Genomic DNA, 11,830 nt, shown 5'->3' with positions numbered 1-11,830 from the left:
TTGATTTAATAATTGCAGTCATGATTTATGTGCAACGGTGTCACTTCACTGAGCACTGATTTGATAGATAATGGAAAGCATGTGCCTGGCATATTTGGAAAGTTCATTTGACACTACAGATTCTTGAAGGAATGTGCAGAAACTTCTAAATATATGGAACAAACTCACCTGGTGTAAATCAGGTGTCTGAATTGACAAGAGCAGTAATGGGTAAGGCAGTAATTAGTATGCATAACTATTTCAAGGTGAGTAAAGTAATACAGTTCCAGTGCCCAGAGTGTCATTGATTTACGCCAGCTGAGGATATGGCCCGTAGAACTGACAAGAAATGGCTATGCCTACTAATTACTGAAACTGCTAATGTATTTCAGCTGGTACTAACTGGTTTTATGTCACTGGAAAATTACAGAAGTGTTAGCTCTTGCAGATCAGATGCCAATATGTTGGTGCAGGTTTTTTGGTTAAATGTCCAGAAAAGTGGGGCTGCGTTTTGTGTAGTGGCTGTTCTTGCTAACATTAAGCCCTGCTTAACACACTCATCAGACTTCTCACTAACTTGGGCATCGTCCTCACAGTTTGCACTGTCTTCTTCCCAGATGGAGGCATGATGAAAAGCTGGTTTTTTGGTTAGCCTTCTGGCATAGTGTGGTGATACATTTAGGATGCTTTTGATGCTGTTATGATTTCAGGTGGCCACTCAGGGAGAAGCAGCTGGTGAGTACTGAAAACTTCCATACTTGGTATTTGCTGTGGTTTATAAGTAGCATGAGCTGAAAATGTGTAAGAAGTGCTTTAAACTCAATAGGCTCACACAGTTTCTAATTTATGTAGAGGGTATTGAGGGTTATACTGCATGCCATATTTTGTCTGTCAGATTTATGTCTTGGATCACTTCAGTCACAGGTACATCTTTCCAGGGATTCAAATCATCATTGAAGGTAAAAGCCCTCACAGATATGAGGACGCCAAAGTCCTTCAGAGCACAGCCATAGGGTGAGTAAGCATTCTTTCCCAGCTTCTGTTTTGTTCAATTCAAGGCCTGTGATGTTTTGAATTGCAAGAGTTGTTTTTTTTATTTCTGGATGAAGTTTCTTTAGAATGCCATTGGTAACTGTTGGCATAATTACCAGCAGGACTTGACCATGCAAGAACATTTAGATGGATTTTTAGGACTGAGGCCTCTGCCCTGTCTTTACTGCCACTGACACAATAACAGTGAAACTCCCTGGAAATGTTCAGCTCTAGTTAAGATATTTTTCACATATTGGCATGCTCAGCATATACAACATTGTGGGAAATAACCAAACCTTGGTTGCTACTTCCCTGCAAGGAAATTCCTCTTGTAGTTTTGGGCTGGAAGACAAGTAAGTGAGCCCAAGACTATTCATGTTCACAGAGTAACTTTAATTTACATAGTCAGTAACCCTGGAAAACAGATGGTTACAGCAACATGTGGGCAACTCCCTTACCCTCCATTCCCGGTTCAGCGCTAGTGGATAAAAGCCACACTAAATCCTCAGTGTAGTGCATGAGGTAAGAATTAGGCAGGAAAATTCCCCTTAAAGAAATAGAGTTACAAATCTAACAATTTCTATTCTAAAGACCAAAATTCCTGTCCACAATCTATCAATAGGTTAAAAAAAGTAAACATCTCTGCACCTTCTTGTAACCTGTGCTTGAAAAACGTAAATGAAGAGATGAGCTAATGAGGTTGTGATATTTTCTTGCTTTCACAGTCTAAACAAAAACCTAATATTAATTGTCACAAGTATCTTTGTGCTAATATCTCCTTTTCTTTCAATTGACAGGCTCTGTTGTGTTATAATGTTAATCCATTTTGACAATACAGACAGGATATCTTCATAAAAAACAGACCTTAACAAGACTTTCTGTTGACCTTTACCACATAGCTAGGTTATTTTCATAATTTACCTTGATTATCCTCACTTCAGCTATGAAGAGTCACAGTACTTTAGAAAGAAATTCAACTGAAACCAAATTGGCCAATAAAAAAGTCTTCTCAGATTCAAGATGTTTCTTGATCAGATGTTTTGAGTTTCAAATTAGTAAGTTTGTTGCAGTTTACTTCTCTTAATATTATTTGTATAGCTGTGCATGCTTTTACTAACACAACTGCTAATAAATCATTATGAAAGAAGAAAAAGTATTACTTGGTATTAAGTTGATTTTTTTAATCCTTTTTTCTTTCTTTCTTGGAGTTGTTTAACCACAGGGTTTGCTCTGGCAATATTTAAGTACCTAAACTTTAAATAACAGATCTTGTCCTAGCTATTGCACTCATCCATTAGATCTCTTACATTTTCCTTATCCTAACATGAAAATAAATATATTAAACCTGGTTCTCCGTTGTCTACTCTGTGAGTAGTCATTACGCCTGTGCAAGAAAATCACAACATGAAAGCAAAAGAAAATCTGATTGGTAGCACAATGGATTTCTTTTGAACTCACCACAATAATTACAAAAGGTGATGAGTGATGAAGAATCCAGCTCATTATTGCAAAGAAGCAGCTATCTTTTAGCTAGCACTGCATATCAAAGATATGAAGGCCCTGGTTTATTACAGTGATTATTATTAGTCCAGTTGCCAATCCAAAGATCATAATTGATTGTCCCATGTGCAGCAGAATACTAATCTATTTCCCTTCTTCATTCTCCCTCTATGCTTGTACGGACAGGTACATTAATCTATTCTGCCAAGAGCGATCTTTTTATCTATGCAGAACTAAAATGATTCTTCCCTCTTATCAGCATCTTTCTGTATGAAGAAGATAAACCAAAAACATTTCCTCACCCCATGTTTTTGTCAGTTCTCTGCTTGGAGGGTGATCAGATCACTTTTAATTGTATACTGAGCAACAAATATCTGACGTTTGCATTTGAGTGACTAAGAACTGAATTTTGTTGACAATACTAATATGCTCTTCTGTTAATGCCTATCAATTTTTAGGAATTTAATCAGATTAACACTTTGCTGAGGACTCACAGGAATAGCTCATTCTGACAATACTCAATGTTTGTCATTCACCAGGTAACACCAAGGTAAATTCCTTCCCATGAAAGATCGTGCATGCATCGTGTCCCAGTGTATCCTGGGAAGGAAAGTAGCAGTGCAAATAGACCCAGATCTTAGCAAAGAGGTTTCAAAAGACAGGATGATACAACCAAACAGCTTGCTGGCAAGAAAAAAGGGCAGTCCCACTCATCCTCTTCACTTTCCTCGGGCACTGCTCTTATCTCCTGTCAAACAGACTAAGCACAGTGAAATGGCCAAATGAATCATCTTTGGGGGCCTAGTGACCTCATGGTAGGAATTTCACCATCATCTCTTTGAAAGGCAGGATCAAGCCTGTAGGGCCTCTCTGAAGTAATTTATCTGTGGGAGGAAGAATCTAAACTTATATGATCCTCAGCTTGGCTAGAGGGACAGGTTTTCAAGCAAAATTTTCATGAAATTGGAAGCAGTGTAACATTTTCTTTTGACAGTGTTTGGGTGTTTGGTTCATTTTTGAGAGTTACCCAGGGCTCTAACTAAAAGAGAAAGAAATGAATGAATAGGATCTCATCCGTTTGTCAGCCCATGAGTAAGTGTGATGAGAAGATCCAAGGTGTGACCCAAGTGCATTTTTGGGTGACACGTTAAAGCAAAGTTCTGACCACCTTGCTCATTAAAGATCCCACTGGAATAATTATATCTGTAAAGTGTGTTAACAGTGATGGCCTGGCCAGATGCCAAGCTTAAAGATTACATTCTCCCATCTTTGTTTCAAGTGGACACTATAGTATTCATTTCCTCTCCAAAAGAGTTCGCTTAATCTAGACTGCTAAATCCTTCCTGTGTTTCACCGCAAAGTTTCAGCACTGTAATAGATTAAACAATCATTATATGGTTTCTGTATCAACTTGTAAAGCAAGGGAGTATTTCACAAGATGAAAGGCAGTATAAAAATGTAAACTACTAATAGTTTTGGGCCTGCTCAGTGCAATACAAAATTTGGCCAGTGGCAGAAAGTAGTCAGCTGAGGGAGAGTTGAGTGGCTCCATTAACCATTGATGTGCAACATTTCTCCCAGCATGTTCAGTGTCATGAATGCATGAGTTTGACCTAAAAATCAGATCTTTCTGTACATTGTGGTACTGGCTGGCTTTCTTTTTTAGGTCAGATTCTCATCAGATTTATGCTGCAAGCAGTTACAAGTTCTGCTTGAGAGACACTTGTGTTAAGAACTGAAAAAAAGGTAGTACTTGGGCTTTTTGTACGTGCTTGGTTGCCTGTGTGGGCTCAATGCAGGAGAGTAATTTCATAAAGAACACAAACAAGCTGTTTGTGTTAAAGTTCTCCCCTGTCTGATGCTAGAACTGGGTGACTAGAGAGAAAACATAAGTGGAAGGCATACCTGCAGCACTATTTCCCCTGGTAGTATCTCCCAAGATTTTTCCTCTACAGGGCTGTACACAAAGAAACAATACACAGGACTGTGGCATGAAGAAATGATATACAGATGTAACTGATGATGAAAATGCAATTTGCATAATATGGTAATGTATGCATTTTAGTTCCAACTACATACATGATCAAAGCATCCATTGTAAATGATAATGCAAATTAATTTTAGGCTCATTATTATTAATTGAACCTGAATAGAAATCAGATTCAGTAAAAATAGAATAAAGAAACAAACTGAAACTATTTAGGGAAACAGACATTAATGTGATTATTCTCTCTCACAGGCACATGCTCCTTCTGCCTGTGTTTCTCCTTCTGCCTTCTCTGGTACAATTTCAGATAGAGATCCTCCTTTATTCTGCAGTTCATTCTCTTGGTTTCTCTTTTGATGTTTATGTCATTCTCTCAGCACACTTTTAAAAGTATATTATTAAGGTCTGCATGACCAAATAGGTTGCCATTGCCCTAAGCTTTATTCATTCCTTTTCTAAATTAAATCAAGTTTGGGCTTGAGTAATGTTGATAGGGACATTTGCGTAAACTAAGTTTGTTACTCCAGTAATGGGGTTCTTTTTGTGAAATAATGGGTCATTTGTTTTTAAAAACAGAGCACCAGCAGGTTCCTGATATTCCTGCCCCTTCTAATAACTCTGTAATGGTAATCTTTGTCCTGTTGTAATGGTTTCTAGTTTCTGCAGTGTCTGGAGATAAGAGAAGGATAAAACTCTAGGATCTAGCCATTATCCAGTACTGAAGTTCCTGTCCTAAAGTGGGTTTAAAATCATTTCATTATGTAATGAAATTAAATCTTGATTTTTGCTAAATATTTACATCTGGTGAGACTACATTATTTTTTCTTAGACAGTACTAGAATGCGATCTTCAATGACTACAAAATTATTTAGCATTGATAGCTCTTAACTGCAAGAAGTGCATGTCTAGTTTCCTGGGAATTAAAATATTCCTTAATAATACACCATTAAGGTATGAGCATCTTTTATCTCTCTGTGAATATTTGAACTTCATTGTAAACATACTTTCAGCATAGGATAATGCATTGGGCAAAGACTGTATGCAATTGTAGATGAAAAACAATATTAAGTTTCTTCCTAAATTGAGGAAGCTAAAGAGGACAGATAAAGTTTGTAATCTCATTTCTAGGAACATTTATCTGTCTCTCCTTAGTAAGATCTTAACAACTTCACTCTGGAATTTTAGAGGAAATGCTCATTTTAAGTAATAATCTATTTTTTCCCTTATTACAGCTCTTGTGATTTATTTACATGTGGCATTGTAAGAAATGTTAATGAAACAGCATCTTTTTTTTATGGTTCATACTATATTGATATTTATAACTGCAGTGACATTGCACAGAGCTTATTATCTTTATATAACAGGATATATTAGTTAATACCCAATCGCTTTCCTAAAATAATTTTGGAAAATGTGTTGAGCAGTGTTGTATTTATATCACGGTGGCTACCTCTGAACCAAGAAGGCCAATATAAATATAATATATTATATATATTTATATATATATAGAGAGAGAGAGAATGTATGTGTGTATATGTATATACATATATGTATATATACTCTGATCCAAAATTGCCTACATCACCAACGGAGAACAAAGGCAGAGTGAAAACTGGAAGGATAGAGGGAGGTATTTTGTCCCTGTCCCTTGATGGCTACTCACACTTTTACCCTGCTGTATTTCAGATGTTCTCACCCTGTCTCCTTCAAGAGAGATACATGCAAGGAAAAGCTGAAACACTTTTCCCATTGTCCAACAAGCAAAACATTTTTCTGGGGAATTACCAAATGTGTCAGCAGAATGTGTGGACACTAACATCAGCAGAGCATGCCCAAAAGATTGGCTTTGTCACCTTTATTCATGACAAATGACATTTTACTTCATGCACACTCACTGAAGTCTGCAGGGCTAAAAGCAGAGTATGCACATACTAATTTTGAATCCTGGACCAGAATCTCTCAAATCTCTTCCCAAAATTCACATTTTTCAGAAATGCTGGTCACCATTTCAACAGCTCTAAAACTGGACGTCACAGGTGTCTTGCATTGACAGCTGCAATTTTACTGAAGCTGTGCAGCACAAGATGTCCACTCTCTTTACGTTTCAAGACACAGGAAATGCAACTCAGTATCTGAATGCTTAAGGAGGAAGGAGGCTTTTAAAGTTCAAGGTAAGTGCCATGATTTTTAAGTTGCTGGAGGAGAATAGAGCTTTTAATGGATCTTTTACTTAATTTTGCAACTTGCTTTTCATTTTTAATGTTTCCTGCAGGATTCAAGAAGCCTGTTGACACCAGTACACAGTGGTGTATAAAAATCAATTACAGACTTTAAAACTTACATGTGCTGGCTTCCAACCCCCCAAAAGCCCTTAGTGAGGAGGTCACAAATGGGAAGTGAAGAATTGCCAGGCACTTGGATCCTTACTGTGAAGACTGACTGAAGAGAAGCATGCAAAGCACAAGGTGCTGCATAGAAACCTTTGAATCAGAATGGGTAACTACACAAATGATAAACAAAATAAAAATATGTTGAGAAATATGCATGTGTTCACTGCACTCAAAATTAGTCTGTTGCATTGTTTCCTGAGGCCATAATTTGCATCAGATGTTCAGCAGGATTCAAAAGCTGACAACATATTAATGTGGACATTAATAAGGAGGAAACTCCCAAGGTATAAACCCATGGCTTCTAAAAATCCTGCTGGGGAGGTTATACCTTCCTACATAGCAAGGCATAAGGCAATTCCTTATCATCAAGAGCAAGAAGGATAATTTTCCCAAGAATATAAGCGTATTCCTTCCTTAGTTCCTTACACGTTCTCTAAATGTTGGAAATCGTGGTCTCCTGTGGTCTGATCCAACATGGTCACTCCTACAGCTCTAATCAGGATGGATATTCAATAAATAAATAAGTCTTGTGACATGCAAAAGGAGGAAAGGGACAAAGCATTCCCGGCCAGGGTCAGAAAGTCCCTACGAGCTCTATTCTAGATTACTCACTGTATTTTCTATTTTCACATGGTTTACTCTTGCAGACTTTGACATGCCTGATGCCTTTCAGTGTCATGGGATTTTTTTCCAGATATTGACAATAGGTGTTTTGCCTTGGATGACAAGCATGACAAACTGTAAAGTCGTGTCCTAGACATTCTGGTATGTGCTTGTATCCTGGAATGATCTAATTTTAAGGAATGTGATTGTGATTTCCAGGATTACAAGCTGAAATCAGGATTTGGTTATACCTGCCATATACCATGTGAAATACTGTCTCTGAATTTCAGCTCATGCCAATACATCTTCATGGCCAATGCTGGGAAACATCACCAATTACTGTGGCAGTTTACAGTGCACCAGAACAGAATATTTAATTTTACCAGCCTCTAAGGACAGCAAAGCTGAATTTGAACTCTAGTTAAAGTTTTGCTGATTACTCCTGACCTTTCTGGGACAAAGACATGAAGGTCACTGGAGTCATGACTTTTTTCACATTCTGCTTGTCTTTGTCATTCCCCTAATAATGCAGAGGACTAGAAACAAGAGCTGGGTGGTGTTTTTTTTCCTCTGCCTGGAATCTATTTAGATTAGTCACCAGGTTTTCCAGTCTACGGTCATTGAAGGTCATTTGGTTTACAGCTGAAATTCTCAATTGGAACCTCATCTTGTAATCAGAACTTAAAACCCAAGTGAGGTTTTGTATCTCCTCTGAAAGGGTAGGTTGTTGTGTGATTAGCTTCTGAATGTTAAATGGACTGTCTGTGTAATGATGGGTAATTTTGGGGGGCTTAAATTGCTCTGTGAGGAAACCTGTCTTGAATAATAATACTGGGCTATATTACAAAGTACAGTGTTCTAGTCTTCTCCTAAATGCTAATTCTATTACACATTAACATTTCCTTTGCTGTAAAATGGCAAAAGGCAAGCCAGCAAGATGTAAAAAACTTGTAAAGTGCATTTTCACTTATAGACTATTCCTAAGAGCAGGCCGTTTCCTGAAAACATCCCTTAAATAAGCATCCACTTACAGTGGTCATCATCAAACAGTCAGCATCTGCTAATAGCTGTTCCACAGCCTCAGCTGCTGGCAAACACAGAGTATTTGTTGTAATCTATAGAGTGATGGAGATGCCGTATTAATTTTGCAGTGTTTTTTAAAAAACGTCTTGGCCCTAACCATGAAGCATCAGTCACACAGTGTAGATGTACTCCTAGGGGCTGTTCACAAAACCTGGTGTCCTGTACATTCTTTGGTTCTGTAAGACTACTGGAGACAATCTGAAAGCCCTTTTTAATTTTTTTGTTGATTGTTCGATTGATTGATTATTTTAATGTCTCTTTGATCCATGTGCACTCAAACACAAATATTTACATTTACATGTATGTGTGTATATAAATAATGAAAACTGCAGGCTTCTTGAAGGAAACAATCCACCCCTGCCATGATATTGTTATTGACGATATTATTTAGCCTTGTTAGGGAAAACAAGTTGTTTGGCCAACATCTCCTGATATACAAGCTGACCTTTGATTTCTTCACTTTTATTGCATTTCAGGTTCCCAGCTTCAGAGACTAACCCATGGGTGGCTTCAGCATGTTCCATCTCCCTGTTTGCCCCAGTTGCTGCCTCCCTTTCTGTGTTCCCATTTGACCCCCATGCTTGGATGCCAGCAGGAGGTTATCCTGCATAGGGGTGGGTGTCAGACACTTCCCTGTACAGGCACAGCCTGATGAGTGTCTCCAGTGAGTCCCCCAGCATCACACCATGACCTGTGATGTCAGCTGGTTGCTTGCTCCAGCAGGCATTATTGTCACTCTTACTGGCAAGCCAACCATTTCCAGAACATCTCTGTGGGCAGATGGTGCATCCCCATCTTGGCTCTATTCTTCAGGAGTCTGAATCATCACCCTCTGGACACACCTTCTTGATTCCTCTCTGGGCTTGCAGGAGCTGACATCACCCAGCTCTTAATCTCGTCTCCAGAAGCACTAAACTCTAATGCCAGATTACCTTTGTCCTTTATCTTCTTTAGCCACTCTACAAACAGAGCTCCTTTTAAGTGATTACTTTTATATATTCACTTTACACAGATTAAAAAAATGTTCCACGGATTTCAGAATAGTTCAGTCCAATAGATTCCAGCTCAGCAATCCACCAGCTTCCCAGGTGTTGCAGACACCACAAACATGAATACACCCCTACGCTCTATGTTTTTTAATATACTGAGATCCAAATTATGCTGCTGTTGCTTCACATGTCTCTGATGCAAAGATGATGGCAAACTGAATATCTGGAAATAACTCCAGCCACACAAGGAATCAATACCATTCAGAGCTATCTGCATTTTTCAGTTGTCATTAGCCAAACAAGAGCCTGACTACTTTGGAGAACAAAAGGCAGCAAAGTCATTAAACAATTTTCTTTTACTTAAATTCATTTCATGAATCAGACACATCCCGTGGATCTGGGCCTACATTTCTAAAGCAGGTTATTTTGCTGGGGCCAGGCTGACTTTTCCAGCTGGCTTCCTTTCTCCACAGCTGGGATCTCAGAAGAAGTAAAAGTCAGTTTAACTCACGTTAAAAGGGCACCTTTTAACTCTATATACCCAGACCCATCAGCCTCCTGCCTCTCTCAGGCTGGCAACCAAATACCAGCATGCTGGAGAATGCAATTACTTTTTGATGAAGTACAGACCTTAAAAAGCTAAGCTGGATACAAGGTTCATGACAGACAACAAGGTCTTTTGCAGAGAGAAACATGCAGCTGCAGAGAGGGCCTGCTTACAATGAATTGCAGGGAGGTTATGGTTTGAGATATCTTACTTTTTAATAGGCCAGGGAGTCTCCTGGATCTGTGTGGGCACTACACTGGCTCCAGGGGTCACATCTCCAGCAATAGTGCAGGTAGCTGTGTGCTCCCTTCTAGCACACGATTTAGTTGATGCTACTGAACCTAATGAATTTTGGCGGTAGGAATGATAATAGCAGACAATTGTTTGTCTCCAGTCACTAAATTTTGTTAGAGAGTTAAAATAAACCTGTCTGCTTGACTAGTCTTGTGTGCAACAAAACAAAAATAAACCTTCACAAAGAATCATTTTCAAGTGCCATTTTACTTTTTGTCCTAGGCTAGCAAATGTCTTTCATGTTTTCTGATATGTCAGATATCATAATGCAAAATAAATAACCAAGTGAAGCACGCAGACATATTCTCTGGGTGGCTTGTGATGTAGAAAAAGGAGCCTTCTGCCATTTCCCTTACCTCCTTCCTAGTATTTTTCTTTCTTTCTAAGGCTTGCAATAGATGCTTCTTTGTAGCATGGGCATGAAACACTAATGTTATTTTAATGCTGTACTGTTGTGCAGCATTTTGGAGCCCAGTCACAGCTCAGGACCCCCTGTGAGTTAGACATTGTGCAGATGGAATAAAGTCAGCCCTGGCTCTGAGGACAGCCCATCCCACACTGCACCTCCCATGGCCACAGGAGACTCACATTGTAAATGTTGATGCATTCAACACATCTGCCACACATGCAGATCATGGAGACAGTGACATTGCCTGAGACACTGGGGGCTTGGCAGCAATGCCTATTGGTTGCTAAATACATCATTCAAATGGAATCATTTAAAAAAAAATCTTAAAGCTGGTGTTTGTTGTGTGAGTTCAGCTTTGGAGGATCATGGGGGTGGAGCAGGACTTGTTAGGTCAAAGATTTAAAAGCCCCCCAGTCATGTAGGAAGTCACAGCCTTAATTTCAGAAGTAAATTGGAATTTAATTTCAAGGAACAAAGAACTTAGGACATTTTTCAAGGAGGGACAGGTTCCCATTTCACTTTTCAAAATATTACCCATTCTGTTTAAAAAACATCCTTCCACATACAGACCCCTTCCTGACACTCCAGAACAGACAGAAAACAGCAATAATTCTCTGCTGATTAGACCAGCACAGTGCCTGCCCATTAACAACAGCCAGAGAAGAAAAATCTCTGTTATGGTCCTGCAACTGGACCTTTTTTTTTTCCTTTGTCCATAAATGAATCACAACTAAATTTTACTGGAGCCAAATTTAACTGAAAACTAATATGTTGCCCTCCTCCAGTCCCTATCTCTAGCATTGTCACTTGACTTTACATTCAAACTATCAAATAAAATTTCAAAATGGCATAGGACCAGCTACCTACCATTTAGCACCAGCTTGCATTTTTTCCATAAAAGCAAACCTGCTTCTCCTAGAAATAGCTACAGGCATTTGACTCATTAAGTTTTTGTTTGAATAAATATTTTTTAATCAAAATAAAATGTTATTTCTAAGTCAACCCCCCAAAAAATCT

At 38.6% G+C, this 11,830-nt stretch overlaps 1 long non-coding RNA gene across 6 annotated transcripts; it reads left to right on the top strand.

Moving 5' to 3' along the window:
• Nucleotides 1-406: 406 nt before the first annotated feature.
• LOC136305162 (uncharacterized) lies at nucleotides 407-11,461 on the top strand. Of its 6 annotated transcripts, none has more exons than XR_010725114.1 (5): nucleotides 407-442; nucleotides 597-714; nucleotides 898-993; nucleotides 6,490-6,669; nucleotides 6,771-9,016. It is a non-coding gene; the product is annotated as an uncharacterized lncRNA (long non-coding RNA). The 6 variants fall into 6 exon arrangements; XR_010725104.1 differs by adding an exon at nucleotides 9,051-11,461 and having other exon boundaries at nucleotides 412-714; nucleotides 6,771-6,994; XR_010725099.1 differs by adding an exon at nucleotides 9,051-11,460 and having other exon boundaries at nucleotides 412-714; nucleotides 6,771-6,963.
• Nucleotides 11,462-11,830: the final 369 nt, after the last annotated feature.

This window comes from Chamaea fasciata, unplaced genomic scaffold, assembly GCF_029207755.1.
Source record: "Chamaea fasciata isolate MVZ Bird 193981 ecotype frontalis unplaced genomic scaffold, bChaFas1.0.hap1 SCAF_2, whole genome shotgun sequence".
NCBI lineage: Eukaryota > Metazoa > Chordata > Aves > Passeriformes > Sylviidae > Chamaea > Chamaea fasciata.
The sequence above is the reverse complement of the archived record's forward strand: the minus strand, read 5'-3'. Positions and strand labels throughout refer to the sequence as shown.